We start from the raw sequence: 19884 nt of genomic DNA on the forward strand, positions 1-19884 counted from the left end.
TTTGTGAATAGGCTGTTGTGTTTTCCACTTCATTTTGAAGGTAACATTAGGTGCAGCTTAAAGCATTCATTTTAAAGCAGGAAGCTGGCACGTAGAGGAGAGACTGTAGCTTGGAAGCTTTGACAGAGCAATCAAGGTCCATCAACACTTAATGGTTCTACACCAGTGGATCAATGTGCTTGCTAGCAGCAGGGCTATTGACTTTGAACAACTCTGCCCAGAAGCGGAAAGGGTGCATGTGCATGTCAGAGCTGGAAAATTTGCAGCATAAGCTCAGGGGGTTGAAAGAGTCACAGACTGTTTTAAAAGAGGAAACCTTTTGGTGCAAACAGGGAAGTTTCTCCTTTAGTAGCCAGGTACATAGTTCAGCCAGGCCAGAGGGTTGTGGGTCTTGAAGAAACAGCCTAAATCATGAGTTCACTCTTTTGCAAAATGAAACAGAAATGGTAAATGCTCTCTGTGATATTGAATTTTAGGTACATTTGTGCTTTAATACTGCAATGTGAATGTGTATATGCATATTTGAGAAATTGCATAGCTGAGTCAGTGGTTCTTCCTTTCCCTGTGCATTGTGCCTGAATGTTACCATGAGGAAATCCAACTACACTGCAGCACAGAAAACTTTTTCAAGAATTTCCAAGTCAAATTTTTCTAGCCAGCTGTGTCTCAAGGAGGCTTATGCACAGGTTTTACAGTGTTATCAGAAGCACCATGTGGTGTTCCATTACATAAAGAGGATCTGACTTGATTGTGCACTAAAAAAGTTTATCCCAGAAAGTTGCCTGGAATTTATGATCCGCCATTAGTTAGTGTTAGTAGATGTAGAAACGTATGGAATCCATATTCAGTTCAGACCTGACAGAGAGCAAGTGAAATCTCAACAAATCTGTGTATCAGAAAAGGGCTGTTTGGGTTTTATATTTACATGACAAATAAACAGGGAAAAAAAACCCAGGGGGTTATGCACAGGTGCATGTATTTTCTTCTGACTAGCAAAATTCAGTGGTGTGACAGTTGCTTAGGTAATTGAATATTTTATTTAAGAGCTGAAGAAACACCTGGTAAATGGACTGTGAGGATGAAATTCACTACTTTGTGCAAAATGTCTGTGAAATTGGATGTCTGAAGGCATGTAATGGGTAAAAGGTACACTAGATCTGTAGACAGAACATCCTTGGGAAAAAAGGTTATTAATGGAATGTGGTCATTAGAGTGGGACGGTTTCTGGGGATAAGTATGTTTTCAAAAGTGGATTTCAAATGAACATCAGAGAGAAGTACAGAGATTGACTGGTTTTAAAAAAGAAACATTTATATAATACAGCCAAACCCTACAGCTTGTGAGTACTGATATCCCATCAGCACATCACAAGCCTTTTATTTAATTGAGTGTGATTTAGGAAAAAACATTTAGAACACAGTCTGCTCCACCACATTGAATCAATTTAAATTAACAGACCAATGTTTCAGCTGTAAACTGATGCTAATTGAGGACAACATGCTAGAAGTTACAAGGCACCTCTTGCAAGCTTTAAAGAACTTTGATTTCTGTTTACTACAGAGGGAGCAGAGTCATAATCCACACCTTTCACAAATAATTGGGATCTTGTAGGATTTTTTTCAGGTCCTATGCAGTTATTCTCACTGTAAGGTCTGTGTTTGCTGCAACTGTAAGAAAATGTTTAACCAACTCTTAGGTAACAATCTGAATAGGTGTTGATTAGCAACGTGATGAAATCAAGTGTGTTCTTCAATGGATGGTAATTTTTGGTATTATTCTCCAGGGACATTATTTAAAGGATTTTTTTTTTCCTTTGAGATTGAGACAATTAAATATAGCTCCAGCAGAAGCAGTTATTATTGAAATCCTTTTGTAATATTTAATTCTCTGATGTTACTTGAATAATTAACAATAACAACAAGAAGGAAATTCCCAAATGATGAGTTAATCTCATTTTCTTTTTTTTTTTTTTTCTTCCCTCCAACTAAAATCTAGAGGAACAAGCTCTTTGTTGGGCCAGATTTAACAAATGGATGTGCAGTCCCTGTTACCAGGGTTACAAATTATGGCCATCTTCTCTCAAAATCATAGAAACAAGACTACAACAAACATAAATTACCTATAATTTTCTTATTCCAATAATTCAAATTCACATTTCCATTACTAGGGATGAGTGAAGTATGATTCATGTTGCAGTGAAAAGCTATTAAGGTCTAAGATTACTTAGACTTTGAGTGAAAGGTGCCTGTTATTATAAATGTGGGAAGCTAAAATAAAATACTTGGCTAGATTAGAAGATGTGTTTAAGATCTTTGCAGCTATTGACTGGTAATGTGTATTGCTATTTGACATTGTTATTCAAACATTGAAATCAGTCTCATTTTCAACCAGGTCTAAGTGCTATAGGTGATATCCCTCCACCAAAAAAAAAATAAAAATAAATAAATAAATAAATAATATATATATATATATACATAATTTTTTTTAAAAAAAATTGAAATAATTCTTATACCTTTCACTGACTTCCTAGCAGTGAGCTAGAAATTACCTTAAACATGAGCCAAGCTGTTCACAAATTAGGGTGTCCTTTTTCAGGGATTTGTATTCATTCTATGGAGAAATAAGAACCAGGCTTTTCTATCCTGGTCTACCTTGAAGCAGAGGGAAACAGTATATAAAAGACATACTTTCTGCAGCATTTATACAGCTGTGTACTTTAGTGCATGGTATGTCTTTAGCCAGCTCTAAAAATTGGGGAGTTTATCCTCACCTTGAAATTTTAGAAAATAGAAATCTGTCTGTCTTCAGAGCTTCACAATATTCAAGGCAAGGTATTTCCTACTGTGCTGCGCTGCTTCATCACTTCACACATGGGTCATGAAAGTGAAGGTCACTGCCCTTTCTAATGAGGTAACAAAGGCCTATGGCTTTGGTACAACAGTGTTCATTTTGATATTTAGGATAAAGGAAAGTGTATTGAGCTACGATTCCTCTGACCCAGGAGAGTTCATCTTTAACGTCTGTACATCTGCACCTGAAATGTAACAGTGGACTATAGGCAAAGGCAGAAATCACATCACCTGGGCTCACATGAATCACAGTCCAAAGTTTTTGGGGATTTTTTCTGTTGACAGCAAAGAGCATCTGGAGTAGCCAACACAAACCAAGTATCTGGGTTTGATCTGACAGAACAAGTTGGGAAGACATCCCACTGCATGACGGCACCCTCCACTGTGTCTCTGGAAATGTCCTACCCTTGGGTCAGGTCCAGAATCAAGACTAGCTCCTTGCAATATCGTATTTAATATTTTTCAAACAAATCTGGCCTAAATATTTTAAATTGGATGGTCTTAAGTATAAATGCATTATGAATACAAAATATGTCATAATGCCTAATCACTAGTAATAAAACTGTAAAACCAGTGATTTAAGAATAGGTAGTATGTTGATATAAATTTGTATACTTAAAAGTATTTACTGGTATGTGCATTAATAAAGGCAAGAAATAACATTTTAAAACAAATCAAAGTACTTGAAACATTGTTTTTATGGTCTGGAGTGTTTTGACTGTAAATTTCAAACATTTGTATTTCTATTTCAGTTCAGATTTACCTCTTTTATCTTCAGTGAAATATTAGAGTATGTTGAGGAAGGGATGAAGCAAGCAAGCAAGCAAGGAAGGAAGGAAATCAGTTTCTAAACAGTCCTAAATACTAGTTTATTGCACTGTTTCCAGTACTATTAGTACTGTTTCCAGTACCATTCTACTGTCAAACAGATCAGATGAATTAGTTAAAATGCATTTAAATAAACAGAATACTTTCTTATTTCTCCCACTATCAATTAAATGATAAATGTGAGAATTTGTGACTTTTATTCTAAAGAATGAAGTAGTTTGGGATGCTGACCATTAATCATTTCAGGACACTAAATAAAGGGAAGAGATATACTTCAGTGATGGTTGTAATTTCATCCATTTATTTTATTTCCCTTCCAGATGCTCAAGGCATGAAAGAACAAGAGAATATTTGTAGCTTCGTGTCCTCATTCTGATTAGAAATTTATTTAACATATATTAATACATTTAAAAATTTTCTAACTGATTTTCCAGTAAGACAGTCTACAAATAGTAGACACAGAGATTTTAATTCATAAATAAGTTCCCATTTTTTTTTCCATATATGGGCTTTTTATTAAAGCATTTTCCATCATAAGTCAGTTAAAAATAAAATGTGTCATTGGATAAATCTTTTCAGTTTCTGAATGCTGATGAAAAGAACTGCAATAAGCTGAAGTGGAAGAATCTGGTTTGCAACATTAAATCCAGCCTCATTATAGTGGATGAAAAGCTCTGCTATTGATTTCTGTACTGCCCAGATTTTTCCTTAGCACCATTTGCTTACAGGCACTTCTGTAACTAGGGGAATGTTTTCTGTCATCAGCAGAGTAAGCAGAGCAGCAGTTTTTTCACTTGGGTTGGTAGAGGGAGCCTGAAGTATGGTTAAAGTTGAAAAGGGCCCAGACACTTCATGTGTACCTACTGAATGCAGTAAGATGAAGCAAAGTGAGGTTTGGATTTTCATTTTCTCTCTCTGACAATCACTATTTGACAACTCAGACTCTCTGAAACTGCTGTTGAAAGCTGCATACCTTGTGCTGACCTTGGCTTTCAAAGCACTGAGCTTCTGTGTTCATGTACATTTTCGTATCAGGTACTATAAAGCAGTATCTTGAAGCACCTGACCTGCGGCTTTATTTTTATTTCCTTGCAACCCTGGGTGGAGGACTTGAAAATCTATTGCTTTCTTAACTTGCATCACACATTTAAAGAATAAATATAAGCAGAACTAGCTCCAGCTGCAATTGTGCATCTCTTACAAGCCAAATCTATGCTCTGTTTTATTTAAAGCAGCTTATGTTCTCCTCTTTTGGGAAATAAAAGCTTTTCTATAATGGGATAAGGGAGAAGACACTGTTAATTACTCATTTTAATTTTCAATTTTTTTTCTTTTTCAAAAGAGCAGAGCAAGAACAACCCATTTTTACAAAAGAAACAAAAGGTATTTATTTTTAGCTTCAATTAACTGTAGTATAGACATCTTTTAAAAAGTCCCCTTTTTGGGTATGAACAAACCTTTTAGACTGTCTTACAGGGGAGTGGGAAATTTTGAGTTACAAATGAAACTTGATGTTACTAAAGATTTCAGGATCACAGTTCATTACTAATTTGGAAAACATTTCTACAAATATTTAACTTTAGTTGAAGTCTTTTGGTTTTCTCAAAATGCTGGCAGGTTTCCATTAAGAATTTCATCTTTCTGATGATATAGGAATCACGGTGTTACGAGTTTTTTTCTCTGCTTTGTTTTTCAGCATATTATGCTGAGGAAATTCACATCCAGTGCAAGCCCTACAGTTTTTTTCCCAAACTCTCTAGCTGGGCCTGATCAAAGCTACTTGGTGCCCTCTGTGTGCCTGAGTCTCCTCAGATGTAATCGAGAAAGAGAAGAATGAAGAACTGAGGAATTAAAAAATTATTGACCTCGTCTGGATTTGTACAAGGAGGCATTGGTTCAGAGGGCTTCTCCCAAGACTCTCACCTAAGGCAGATATTGTTGTTGTTTCAATAAATGAATTAGCTTGATCTTCTAGTAAAGAGCTTTGGCAGGAAATGACAGTTATGTGCCATATATTAAAAATGTGCAAAACTTTGGTTGAAACATAACTTAGATTTTATTTTTTCTGACTAGCTACTCAGGTAGTTGAACTGAAATGATGAAGTAGTTAAAATAACTGATCAACATAGTAGCTTCAGAAATCTGCATCCAAGGTCTTAAAATTTACTAAGTACATATGTAGTAACAACTACATTACAGCCAGAGTGATATTTTCCAAATGACTCAAAACACCTTTATGAACACTAAAGATACAAGAACTATATTTTCATCAATACAACAAATAAATGTAAATGTTATACCAAGTTATTAGATATTTTTAAAACTTAAGGAGAATGTCTGAGGCAACACAGAGCTCGGTGAACTCCAAGATACATGAGATATGTTTTCTTTTTTCCTATAAAACTTTGGAGTAATTATTTACAAGTCATCCAATTCCTAGCTGCTTCTTTAATACTAAAACTGAAAAAATATTATGGGGTAAAAGTCCTTATATATATATATATATATATATAAATTTCAAGTAAGTTCAGTTAGACTTCAAAGATATATGGAAAGAAAAATACTACTTTCAAATACATGTCTAACTTATTGAATAACTAGTCACCAGATTTATAGCACTTAAACAAATTTTAAACAATTTAAGAAGTTGAATAGCACCAAGGTTGTTTCAGAGTATCACTTTAGAGACTGGCATTCTAAACTCAATCATGGCCAGCTAGTTTATATGAATAAGAAACTTCAAAATCTGTTACTTTCCCCCTCCTCTTTACAGAGTATCTGGGGGGAAATAAAACAGTCTGAATGTTATGAAGCTTTGACACTTGTCAGTAAGATGGCTTCAGAGCTTTCTTATGCTGAAAACTACAAAAGAAAGACAAAGAACTGAAGCTGATATGGGCAAAATTCCAGAGTGTTCAAGAAAACAGTGTCCTAATCAATCCGAAAGTGAAATATTGGGCAATTAACACTGAAAGCCTATTTAATTAGGGTGAATCATGTAAAAGGAAATATTGGGTAGTCTTATTTATGCAAGCATTATATTTACCCTTTCACTATAGCTGCAATTCATAATGCATAAGTAGTAAAGTTGTCTTATTTTCCATAAACATTATAAGTTGTTCTGCTAGTTAATTCTCAGTTCAATGTGAGCAGTGTTTGTTAGTTAGAGTCTAAATGCAGGACTAATGATAAAAAATCATTATATGCAATAAGGTATATTGTATGTATGTATATTGTATATATATTATATATATGTGCAATAAGGTACACACACAAAACCTATGCAAATAGCTAATACCTAGGGTGTCCTAATGTGAAAAAATAATTGAAAAGGTTTGTTTTATTTTTGTTGTTGTTGTTGTTGTTATTTTAATCATAGAAGCACACTCCAACCACTTGTTAACCAAATTCTTAGAGCTCCATAGTATATTTTCTGAAGAGACTAAAATACTACAAGTAGTTATTAGGAAATGAAAAATCTGTTCACATTTTATTCAATACATATTTAATAAAGTAAAATATATCTATATACAGTATAAAGAGTCTTTAGAAGAACACACTTTCCCCAATATCACACTTTAGATGGTATGACTTTGCCAGTATATGTCTCTTGACAGCTGATCAACAACTAACATGGAAAAGTCTGCTGGAGACTCTTAATTTTTAACCATTCTACCTTTCTTTGTTTGAAGGTGAGCAAATATTGACTGACCGTTCTCATAATCCATGGTGACCAGATGTATATGTGCTACCTAAGGAGAATATTAATAATATTTTGTACATATTATTACATATTATTGTACATATACATGTATTGTATATGCACAATAGCAAGACACACACAGTTTTAGCTTTGGTTACTATGCCTGTATTTTAGAATTCTATAAAGAAGCACACAAAAGTTTGAAAAAGTGTATTTGGAAGGCAAATGAAAATTTAAAAAGAAATTTAAGAAAATACAGTTTCACTATGTAATCCTGTTTGCTAACTGAAGCTGTCATTTCAGGGCAAGCAGTGAGCAGGCTTGTGGCAGACCCATGCAGAGTTTGGACTTTGCAGACAGGGACAAGGACTTTTCCTCTGCTGAAGAACTATATTATCCACCATAAAGAGAAGTGTGCTGGTGTGAGATATCCTCATTAGCCTGCTCTGCTTAGCAGGTGTGCCGCTGCCAGCTGGGCCAGCTGCAGCTTTGTGGTGGCCCTCAGAGTCAAGTGCACACACAGTCAAGGTAAAGCACAGCAGCAATCAACTCTTTTGTGATAGGACCATGGACTTTCAGATAATCACCTATAAAATTTACTGTATGTAAATGTCGTGGATTTTTTGTAATATTTATTTATTTATCTATTTATTTATTTATTTTACTGCTATGCAACACCCAAAACCCCCAGAAATGTACCTGGAAACAGTAATTCGATAAGAAGTTTTAAGTAGTCACAAAAATACCAGGAAAATTGTGTTGGATAATTAGCAGCAAAAAAACAGCATATAGCATCACTAGCTGTCAAAGATGTAGAAATTGTACTTCAGAAGTTTTTGCACTGCCAATAAAAGTGTAGCTGAAGAAATGAAACTGCAGTTGATCTGAAATCACATTTGCAAGAACTGGAGAGGGAATCTTCTTAGTGGCTTATTGCTATTTATGTTGTTCCATCAGTCATTTTACATTATTTCTTGTGTCAAGGTGTTAGTGTCAAAAATAGCCTTTTACTCATGCATCCTTTTAGAAGGTAAGAAAGATGATTAACTTATTAGGAGGTAATTACCTATACAAGAATTAAGAGTTAGGCTGTTGACTGGATCATTCACATATGCTCAAGAAGAGAGAAAAAAAATATGAACAGCCATTCTTGTTCAGTTGCTCCTTTATAGGAACACATCCTTATTTTTTCTATTAAAACCCAACATTTCTTCCACAAAAATGTGCAATCTGAATATCAACACACATCATCCATGACCATATTCTTAGAACAACAGACATAAAACTTCTGCAGGTAGCAGTAGTGCCTAAAACATCCCTTCCCTTCCCTTCCCTTCCCTTCCCTTCCCTTCCCTTCCCTTCCCTTCCCTTCCCTTCCCTTCCCTTCCCTTCCCTTCCCTTCCCTTCCCTTCCCTTCCCTTTTCCCTTTTCCCTTTTCCCTTTTCCCTTTTCCCTTTTCCCTTTTCCCTTTTCCCTTTTCCCTTTTCCCTTTTCCCTTTTCCCTTTTCCCTTTTCCCTTTTCCCTTTTCCCTTTTCCCTTTTCCCTTTTCCCTTTTCCCTTTTCCCTTTTCCCTTTTCCTTATAAAGTGGCCATTTTTCTGGACCCATGGGTTTTTCTCATTTTTGTCATGCTGATCCTGTCCCCAAACCACTGAGGGAAGGTTGAATGAATGACAGAGTGGGGGCATGGTTGCTGGACAGGGTTGATTCGACACATTTCCTTACTGGTTTAAGTTATGCTGTCAAGCACAGCATAAATGAGAAATGTGAAGTACTAAACCTAAGTGGGCCACATCCCATAGAATTGAATACTGGTGGCTATCTAGGGCTTATGTTTCTGAATCAGATGAAGTTCTGTGTTTTTGTGAGACACATACTCAGATAGAAACTCAAAGACACTAGAGGATACAGAAGATACTAGAAGACTGCAGGCTGAGAAGTTTAGCTGCATTTGGGATTTCTCAGAACACAGGGAGTTTGAGAACTGGTCCGCTGATGACTAGATGAAGTAAGTGCTCTCAGTGTCTAAATCTGGAGGGTAAAAGTACTCATTGCACAATGGGTACAGTGATATACAACCAAATACGGAAGTAATATTGATTTCCTTAGGCAGGATTGTAGCTCCTATGGAACTTATTAGGACATGTCTTGTTTACTTTGCCTCTGATGATTCTGTATTGAATAATCAGAGCAGAGAATCAAGCTGACTTCAATGAGACTTGGATCGGGTCCTGAAAGACTGAATAAGAAAGTACACAATGAATCATTCTTCCTGAAATCATTAGTTATTCTTTACACCACACCTGCTTCTCTAACAAAGATTGTCCTTGGTACATAGTTAAAACAAGAAGAAAACAACAAACAAGCAACATCTTCATTCTTGACATGGAAAGATGCTGTTTTGGGAGGTAAAAATAGCACCGAAGAGGATAGTGCTGCCTTTCTTACTCCTTACATTTATATTTGCAGAAATACATAAGTATAATATTCAGTTTACTGGAATTTTTTTAAATGAAATGTAATCCATGTTTTGTAGGAAATGTAATATCTCTTCAGGCACATTTTTACTAAATTTGGTGTAGGGAATAGGAGTTTAAAATATTTTTTTCCCCTTAAATCATATTGACAAAATTGTGTGGATATAGCTTTATGTTGTCATCTTTCTGCCGACACCTTCATCGGGGAGAACAACAAAGAGACAACCAATTAAGAAAAAATGTCTGTTCAACTTCATCATGGTCTTCTCTTTTTTGCAGTGAGATTTTCACCCGTATGTAATTGTTCCATGATGGAATGAAGGCTGCAATGAATAGTTCTGTTGCAATCTCTATCACAGCTTAGTTTCTCCAACGGAAACTGGTGTAAAGATAAATGGTTAATTTAGTTTTGAAGGACATAAAATTAATTTTGAGGCCAGGCTTAATATGTAGGATACAAGTTTTGTATGTGAAACATCCATGTGTCAATATGATTTTTTATGTAGTTATGGGTAGGTTGAGCAGGCCACATCCCAAGAAACAAATATGTATCTCTTATTAAAATCAGTTGAAGTCTGGTGTCTAGATTTTAGCAATGATCTAGGTCTCAATCTCCCTGACTTAGATATAATTCATGCTTGATGAGTCAGTTTTAGCTTTGAGATAGAATGGCTGAGAGAACATTTCTTTACCCCAGTGAGACACACTTAAAAATCTTGCACTCATTACTAGTTTCTGTTTTTCTTACTGTTCACTGCTGGGTAGATAAATAGCAGACACCATACTAAATTCACTGCTTTACTAAGAAATAAATAATTAAGACCCTTGACAGAAAATGTTCAATACTTATTAACACAACAGCAACTGTTATACAGAATATTTCCTTTTAGCAGAAGGAAAACCAGTATGAGGCATAATCCGTGATAGAGCACAATAATTTTTTTTCATAATCTTGTAAAGATCGACCATTAAACTTTTTTTAAGATGGAAGTCTAAACATTGTTGATGAATTTCTTATTTCCTTGTATCTCTTAGGACCTTGCTAATCTACTTATCAACCACACCGATATCAATTATGGGCCATGTCTGTCTGAGAACAATCTAGGTCATGCAAGACAAGATGAACTTATCCTTGGTATGCGCTCTAACCATCAATACCTGGAGCTGCTCAAGCCTGTTTACCCTTGGAGACATCTAAATTCACTTTTTCAGCTTGAAAGGTGAAAAAGTTCATCAGATCATTGGATCTCTCTGCCTTCATTATAAATACCACAGAGACTTCTGGAAACCTCTGCCAAAGACAGGAAGTACTCGTTATTTTGCTGGAAAGTTGTCTATGAAGTTACTGGACACTATATAGTTATTAGACACTGAAACAACAACATACTGCTCATGTACTTTGTTGTGTATGTGGCTAACCCAGTGAATATCACATGTTGTGAAGGGTTTAGGGTGCATTGAAGTCCAGTGGGAGCCATAGGTGGGTGATTGATATTTACAAAACTCTTGGGGCTCTTGGTGAAGGTTTGCAAGCATGTGTAACTGGCAGTCTGTTCTCAGCCCTTCCCCAAGGCAAAGGTTCACAAGCATTACTTTTTCTGTGAAGACGAAAAAGGGCCACTCCGTCCCTTGTTGGAAGTTACTGATACCTCCACGTTTCTTCCAGTGAATGATTTTTTTGGTGTCTCTCTAATACATTTCAGAAAAAAAAAATAAATCACTCTGGTCCACTTAAAATACTAGGACCTATTTAACTGCTAACTAGTTGAGAAAGTTAACAAAAGTTTGTAGGCAGAGAAACTAAGCTCTTTAGTTGAATACTCATATCAGTGGATACAATTTGTTTCTGCATTTTGTCTTCTGAATTCTGATTAGTTCTGAACAGAGGTCTGTCCTGGGTTCTGGATTCCAGAAGCAGTATAGAATTTTTGTTTTAATTCTGAAGTGGGGTTCCAAGCAGCTGGAGAGAATTAGATCAGATGTATACTTTAATATTTATGTTTTCTCAGTCTCTGTCTCCACCAGCCTCATGAAAAAGATCATTAGGATTGCCTTTATAACTCTAATACTTCTTTGGATCCAATGTCCCTTCAGCAAGGAACATGATTCTGGAATACATGTTTTGAAAATATAAGCTTCATAGTCCCAAATATGAAAATCAATAATGAGTTTTATCTGGCTAGATGCATTTTTAGCCCAACAACATTTTTTTCCCCATAAGCTTATAAAAGTTTTCCTAATTTTTATCTTCTTAATATATAAATTTAGTGATAATAAGAACACCATTGGAAGCTGGGAATTTTTACATTTTACTTTTCATTACTTATATTTTATTGTTATTTTTTCTTCAGCTATAACAGTAGTCATCCACCTTTTTTTCATTTTAAATAAGGAAGTGTTACAGTTGCCTTAGTGTGATAGTTCACTTATATTCAATTTTCCACTGCTTCAACAAAAAAATCATCTGTTCTAGGGGTGCTGCAGTTTTTCTTTTATCTTCGTAGGGCTCACTGTAGCTGCCTGCAAACAGATCCAATTGAGTGTTTTAATTTTTACTTTTTTAATGCAAATTTTCTTAACCTGTACACATTTGGATAAAATTGATATACTGTTGATATTCCTGAGCTCTGAACTCAGCATTCAGTTGACATTGAGTGCTTTTTCTTGTATTACGTTAGGATTTTCAGACAGAGTATTTCTGTACTTTCTATACATTGAGTTATTGATTATAGTATAATTCTGCCTGAATAATTTCTAGGTGCTTTGTTAATGGCTAATTTTAATTCAAGAATCTCTCATACCCTTTTTTTGTACTTGATCAATTCTTGTAACTTTTCAGAGATAAATTCTTTCTTTCATCTCTCAAGAGTTATGACATCAAAAAATTTTGTTGCAGTTTTTATTTCACAGTTTGAAACCCTGTCTCCCACATGCTTAATTATATGGAGAATGCCAGAGTGCTTAAGTTTCTTGCTTATTAAAGAAGCCCTTATCTAATTTAATGAGAAAAAAGAAAAAAGGCAACAAAAGCAATGGGGCCTGTGATGCTAAGACATAAAATTTCTTCCTTTGTGTCCTGCACTGGTGCTTGTTGCTCTGGGATCTGGCGTGAAGCACTAATTCACCAGGGTATCTTCTCCATTTTCATGGATTTTTCAGCACAGAGTGTTTTTAGCCTCTCATTTCTCTACTTCATGCCACTTTGAAGTTGCTAATTTATTAGAAACTCTCATTTCTTCTTCAGTTTTCATCCCATCCAACCAAAAGTATTTAAAGGAACCGTTTTCAATGCTACAAAATGATAAGTATCTGTTAGAATTGATAATCTAGGTTTATAAAATAGTGGAAATTATGGGTAAGAAATCAAGTTTAGCATATTCACCAAAATACAGGCTTCTTTAGGAATGGACTTTTCAATGAGGCCTGCTGCAATAGGATGTGGGATAGTGTTTTTAAACTAATAGAGGACAGATTCAGAACAGATATAAGGAAGACATTTCTTATTCAGGAAAAGGATAGTTACAAGCAATGCTGAATGTATATATGCATGTTTCATCAAAATTAGCAATGAGCTACATTTTCCTTCTTAATTACATTAAAAGTAACAACACCAAAACACTTCAGCTATTATGGTATCTAAGCAGGTGGTAGTAGAAGCAGAAAAGATGAAATTCCAGCTGAAACTGGATCAAAGCCTTCCATGTTAGTCAACTCAAACTGCACAACTCTTACACATAGATAAATGCACAAAACTCTGTCTGCAGTTATAGTTCCTAGCTCCTGGGGCCCCATAATAATAAAAGCAAATAACTCAGCTATTCACAGACTACCCTATATTTAAATGCAAACAAAAGTGTTTTTCCTCTTTCCTGCTTCGTATGTTCATGTCATTTTCACAGAGAATCACTTTTCAGGCCAAGTTGTAAAACAATTCTTGCCTCCAGCTGTCAAAGGTAAGGGAAAGTCCATTCTTTGATGGATTCTTATTACTTATTAAATATTTAATAAGCTCTGAGACTAGTTCAAGGCTGTATTTCACTCTTGCCCAGTAATTTTGGTGGTTCTTGTCAAGGAAATGATGCAGACTGAATGAAGGGCACACAGCACTAGTTAGCAGTTTGCATACATGTCAGTAACAATAACTTACCCATGTATAATCAGGTGAGGTTTTTCCATTTTAGCTTACAAGAAGTTGCATTTTAAAGTATTACCCTGAGGGAAAAAAAGTAAAAGTGTTGAGAATAGATGCAGGAAACAAAATCCAATAATATCCAACCACTGTGCTGAAAAATTGAATTTTAAAGGACTTTGTTCCCTCTATTTTTCTGTGATTGGCACAATTTTAGCATATTAAGAGAAGCAAATAAGGTCACTAGGCTCAACAAACAACCCCCTGTTGTTTCCCTTATCTTTATTTTCTTGATTTTCCTCTCTTTTCTGTCAGGTTTTTGCTTAATAAGCATTGACTTTCTTATTTCAGAGTCCCTCTAATATTCTGAACCAAGGATTGTAATCTTGAAGATTTTCTTTATTACCATGGCAAATTGATAAAAAAAAACAACCTCTGAAAGTGCATCCATATTTGAAAGCATAGTGTAGAGCTGTTGAAATAAGGTTATAGGCGATTTAGAAAATATGAAGGATTATTGTGTTTTATCTTGAAACTTTTTAAATTAACTTCAGTTTGCACAACAAGTACCATTCTACAGTGCCCCTCTGGTACTCAAAATCATTGTCTAACCACAGCAGGGAGTGTGAGCACTTTAATTAATTCTGTTGGAATCATCATAGTTAGATTAAAGTACTTTTGTGTCTTGAAGAGAAATCGTGTTCAATAAAAGGACATTAATATAAAGATCATGTAAAACAAAAGTATTGTATAAAACATACCATATTTGCTGTTCAACTGCTGATTTTGAGGTTTTATAAATAAAATTTGTATTTTAAAATTCACACTTTTTTAAACATGGACAATAAATGTGATATTAAGTCTTACAAAGAAAAAAGATTCATAACAATGGTAATAGAACTTAGAAACTTCCAGTAAATCCATTTATCATAGGTTTTTTACACTTTTGAAGAACTAAATCAAATAACAAAAATATTATTATCAAGAAACAGAATATAGCATTTCGTTTTGAAAGGTTTTTTTGAGAATCTATGAATATCATTGGCAAAAGTTCTTTTAATTCTCTATTAACAGGTTAAAATTTCTCGTTAAAAAATACTGGCTTATCAGAGTCAACTAGAGAAAAAAAAAAGTTTAAATTGGAATTGTCAATATAATATTTAATCACTGTCAAAACAGTTCCATATTTTTCTTTTAGACAAAGTATTGTATTATTTCTGTGAGAAAGTACATTTTTGCTCAGTGTGAAATTGGATCAAAAAATTCCTGTATCACAAATCTGCAGCGCTTTAACCCAGTAAGAACATTATTGCTATTGGCTGTGACAGGCTGCAACCTAGAACAGGAGTGCAATGGAGACAGAGGGTGATCACAGAGGTCTGGAAAATGCAGGAACCAGGTGACAGCAGACTCCACCATCCCCAAGCCACTCACCAGCATTCAGCTACTGATCCTCAAAGGAACACAGCCTTGGGAGATGGGGAACAAAAGCAGTTTATAGGAGTGACAAAAAAAAGAGTAAGTATCCACTACATATAAATCACAGCATATACAGTAAACTCAGATGTATGGTGCACTTGTGAGTAAAAGGGAGATGTGGAATGTGACAATATATGTGTAAAAAACAAACCAAGGTGAATCCTAAAATGAGGTTGAATAAGCCATTAATACCTAGCACCATATGTCCTTCATCATTGATATACTGATGATTTAATACCTAAAACTCCCAAGAACTGATGCCATTGACAACAGGATGCAGAGGAGAAGTAGAAGGCTGAGCATAGCGCCAAAGGAGGAGTAGATTCTATAAGGATTGTGTATACATTGTTCTACCTGCATCTGATTTGATCTAGAAATGTTAAAGTCAATGCAATTGGAGTAACAGTTCTTTGATTACACTGTTAAGAATTTTTAATGAGGCTGACAATCAATTCTCAGCTTTGCATATATAATGAAATTTTTTTTTTTGCCCATAATGAGGCTTTTTGTGTTATTGCTAGGAATTCAAGTATTCCATAACCTAAATGTAACACATTCATAAGAGAAACATGTAACCAGAATTAAGGTTTTTTTTTTTCATTTTGGTTGGTTTGTTTGTTTGTTTGTTTTAAATACTTAGCAAATATGTACTTAAAAGTATTCAGGCTGGGATACTTTATTTTTCAAATATTTGTTACCATAATTATTTTTTTTTTAAGGAAAAGAATTCGATACTTGTGCTTCTCTTTTCAAAGCTATTACTACTGTCATCATGTTCTCAGCTTCATAAATTTCACTAAACTGAAACAAATTTTGAAAATGGACTCTGTTCTCTGCAGGTACACTTGGTACTCAGTGAGTCTGCCACCTCATTATATACCGGTAATTAGGCTGAATATGAAAAACAAAATAGCTTTTCCTTTATATTTTTTCCCATCATCCATGACTCTCTGTGGGTTTGCGTGTAGGAGCCTCTTTGCTGAAACAGACTTCAGTGAATAATGATTGTGCTGTGCTATATCCATCATTAGCCTCAAAATTCTATAATTTGTGTAAAGGGAAATTGGGAAAGTATAAAAAAGAAAGATTCAATGTCATGTACTGTTAATGAACTCTGGTTTGTCAGCACAAAGTACCTTGATTACAGTGGCCTAACCACATCTCCTGAAGTAAATGGACAGAACTTTTTCTTTGAAGCTTTTCATGTATCTTCAATTTCATGCATTATTTCTAGAAATATATCCATGAAAATATGTAATTATGTGGTTGTAACTGAGCATATCTGATTTGTTCATGTACTGTTTCTTCAAATAGCATGGATCAAGCCCACAGAAAGTAATATTCCTGCACTCTGAATCACACAGAAATGTTTGGAGAATGTGGTGCTTTCTGCTTTCTCCGAGACCCCTTAGGCACCTGCCCACCAGGGTGAGGCACCTGCAGCTGGGATCAGAGACCAAAAAAAGAGACAAGTGACAGCTCCTGATGTGAGAGTGCAGTTCTCCTAAACAATAGATGTCTCAGAAAAGCAGGGAACAGATGCATTACTGCTCCTTGAGGTAAGGGAAAGAAGTGCTTTTCCTAGGGATTCAGAGGAGATGATGCAGAGCTTGCCATAACTCAGGAAGTCCCCGTCTGGTTTCAAGATTGACAGCAGGATAGACTGACATTGTTCAAAGGCTTAGATTGATGGTCAAATTTTGGAAAACTTCTTGTGCTTTGATTTGAAGCTTTAGTTGTCCCTCACTTTCTACAGATTGGGATTAAAAAGAATTCTGCTGTTTATATGCGTCTATACTTGAGACCTCTTTTTTTGCTCTCCCTGGATAAAGGTTAACTTGTTAGTCTCCTTGAATTAATATTTGTAAATGTGAGGAAGGGATCCAAAGAAAATAGAAATGAAAGCTGCAATACAGCTTTTTCATGTGATTGTTTTGCAGGATCAAAAGTAACCATAAAGTATTGCCAATAACTTTGACTTTTTAATTCTAATATTGTCCCTTTTTACATGAGACATTGAAAGCTTTGAGATGTTGTAGGTTAGTAAAGTTAGGAGGAGAACATGTCGAGAGGATGCAATGCTTTCTTTAGGTAATGTCTATGTTTCCAAAAATCCATACAAAATGTGGACTTGATGAATAGTATAAAAAATGACATTACAAGAGAAAATTTCATATCTTACTGAAACACGTTTTCTTCACTCATTATGCCCCAAAATCTTTGTAGTCCTTTCTCAGAATTACATTTAATCTGATGGTTAAATTGCTTCTTTTCTTCTCCTCCTTCCCTTTTATTTTCTGTTTACTTGGCTTTTAATCCTTCCCAATTCTTTCTGACCCCTGCAATTTTAATATTATATCCCAGGGATTTTCTGTCCAAAAAGCTCAGGTGGCTAGTGATTGAAATTATTTTTCTTCCCTAATAAGTTTAATAATTTCTGCTTGGTTTCTTAAAAAATTAAAGTTTATCCTACTGAGCAGGAGAGGTTTAATCAATTATCTCTACAATGTTCTCACAGAGGTTTTCTTTTGAAAAAATTCTTTCTCCAATTATTGTATGTGTACGAATAGAACAATATTCTGTGGCCTGTGGTATTAAGCATTCTGCAGGTTTTTTTTTTTTTTTTTTTGTTTTTTTTTTTTTTTTTGTTGTTTTGTTGTTGCTTTTTTTTTTTTTTTTTTTTTTTTTTTAAGCAGACTGGGCAATGTCAGCCATGTTTAAATTATTAAAATGCCTCAGGTTTGTGTGCAATAACATAAGCACAAGCTCTGGGTCTAAGTGAGCTAATTTTCATATTCTGTATATTGCTGTTCCTTTAGTTTTAAGAACATTGAGGACATTGATCATGTGGAAATTCTGAGGTGAAAGCATCTGCTCCATGATTAAAAGAAATCCAAATGAATATACTCTAAAATAATTTCTAAGAAAACATACATAAAGTAATTAACCTCACTAGAATTGCAGATATTCTGTTTGAGAAACCATAATATATTCCTTGCATAAAGAGCTAGTATTGTGAGGCAGAGAGTTACCCAGAAGCATTTGAGAAATGCAGGGGAAAACTGCAGTTTTGGCTGATAATTAATTAAAAAGAACATATACAATAACAAAAAAGTACACTAAATTGTTAAGTAGGATTAGTTTTCACAGGCAAGGACTGATAAGCAACCAATAGTATTGAAAACTGATAGAAGGAAAAGCAAAGAATATAGAATGTTTCATCATACACAGAGGAAATGTTGGTGAATGAACATCACTATGACATGCTGTCATTTGGATGAAAACAATGACTATTTGAACATTTGAAAATGAACTATTTGAACAAACATGCAGAATAGGTAGAATTAAAAAAATAAAATGTTTAAATAGTCACACTTCAATGAATAATCAAAATCATAAGCATCTGATGATAAGGAGAACTATTTATGGTGTTCAGGATGAAGAGCTGAATGCACTTTGATGGGAAAAATTCAGGAGAGAAAGGTAGCATTTACTTTTTTTTTACCTCAGATTCTGGTCCACGAAGTGTCTGAGAATTTTACTCATTCAAAACCTTCACTAAATCTCATGGACACAATTCATCTTTACACACATTAATTGTACAAAGGGTCTGTGCATGCAATCAACATTAAACTTCACAATTTGTTGGATTACTATGCCTGCGTGTTCTACTCTAGCAATAAACGAGCATCAGGTGAAGGTGTCCAGGTGCCGATTTTCAGGGGCTGCAGGGAGACCCCTGTGAGGAGCACAGGTGGTTCCACCCAGCTCCCAAAATGACCCACTGCAAGGCACAGCTGAGTCCCACAGCCAAGGTGGTGGTACCTTGGGGAAAACATGTTTTAGAAAGGGCAGAGCATAAAGGGAATTAGGAAAAAACTGAGATTAGTGATTTGCAGGCACCAAAATGAGAGAAGGTGGGCTAGGTGCTCCAGGTGCTGCAGAAGAGATTTTCCCACAGCCTGTGATGAAGAAAGACTATGGTGTGACAGTCCTCATCCTGCAGCCCCTGTTTTTGTGATTATGTGACAGTTTACAGAATACTTGGCCTGCTGGTAACAGATAGGGTAAACCTGTCTCGAAGGAGGAAAAGGATCTTTCCACAGGAGTTAGCAGAATTAATTGAAAGATCTTGAAGCCACTGTGCAGTGCATAAATGATGATGTAGTAGCCATCAATAAAACATAGTGGGACAACTTGCACAACAGGAGTGCTATAATGAATGGCTAAAACTCTTCAGAATGGATAGGCAAGGAAGGAGAGTTGATGGGGAAGCCCTGTATGTTTGGGAGTATTTTGACTGTCTAGAACTTAAGGATGGTGACAAATAGCATTTAGTGTTTATGAGTAAGAATCAGGGAGAAGGCCAACAAAGCAAATATCATGGTGGAATTCTGTTATAGACCACACAACCAGGTA

The sequence above is a fragment of the Chamaea fasciata genome, unplaced genomic scaffold (assembly GCF_029207755.1).
Source record: "Chamaea fasciata isolate MVZ Bird 193981 ecotype frontalis unplaced genomic scaffold, bChaFas1.0.hap1 SCAF_2, whole genome shotgun sequence".
Taxonomy (NCBI): Eukaryota; Metazoa; Chordata; class Aves; order Passeriformes; family Sylviidae; genus Chamaea; species Chamaea fasciata.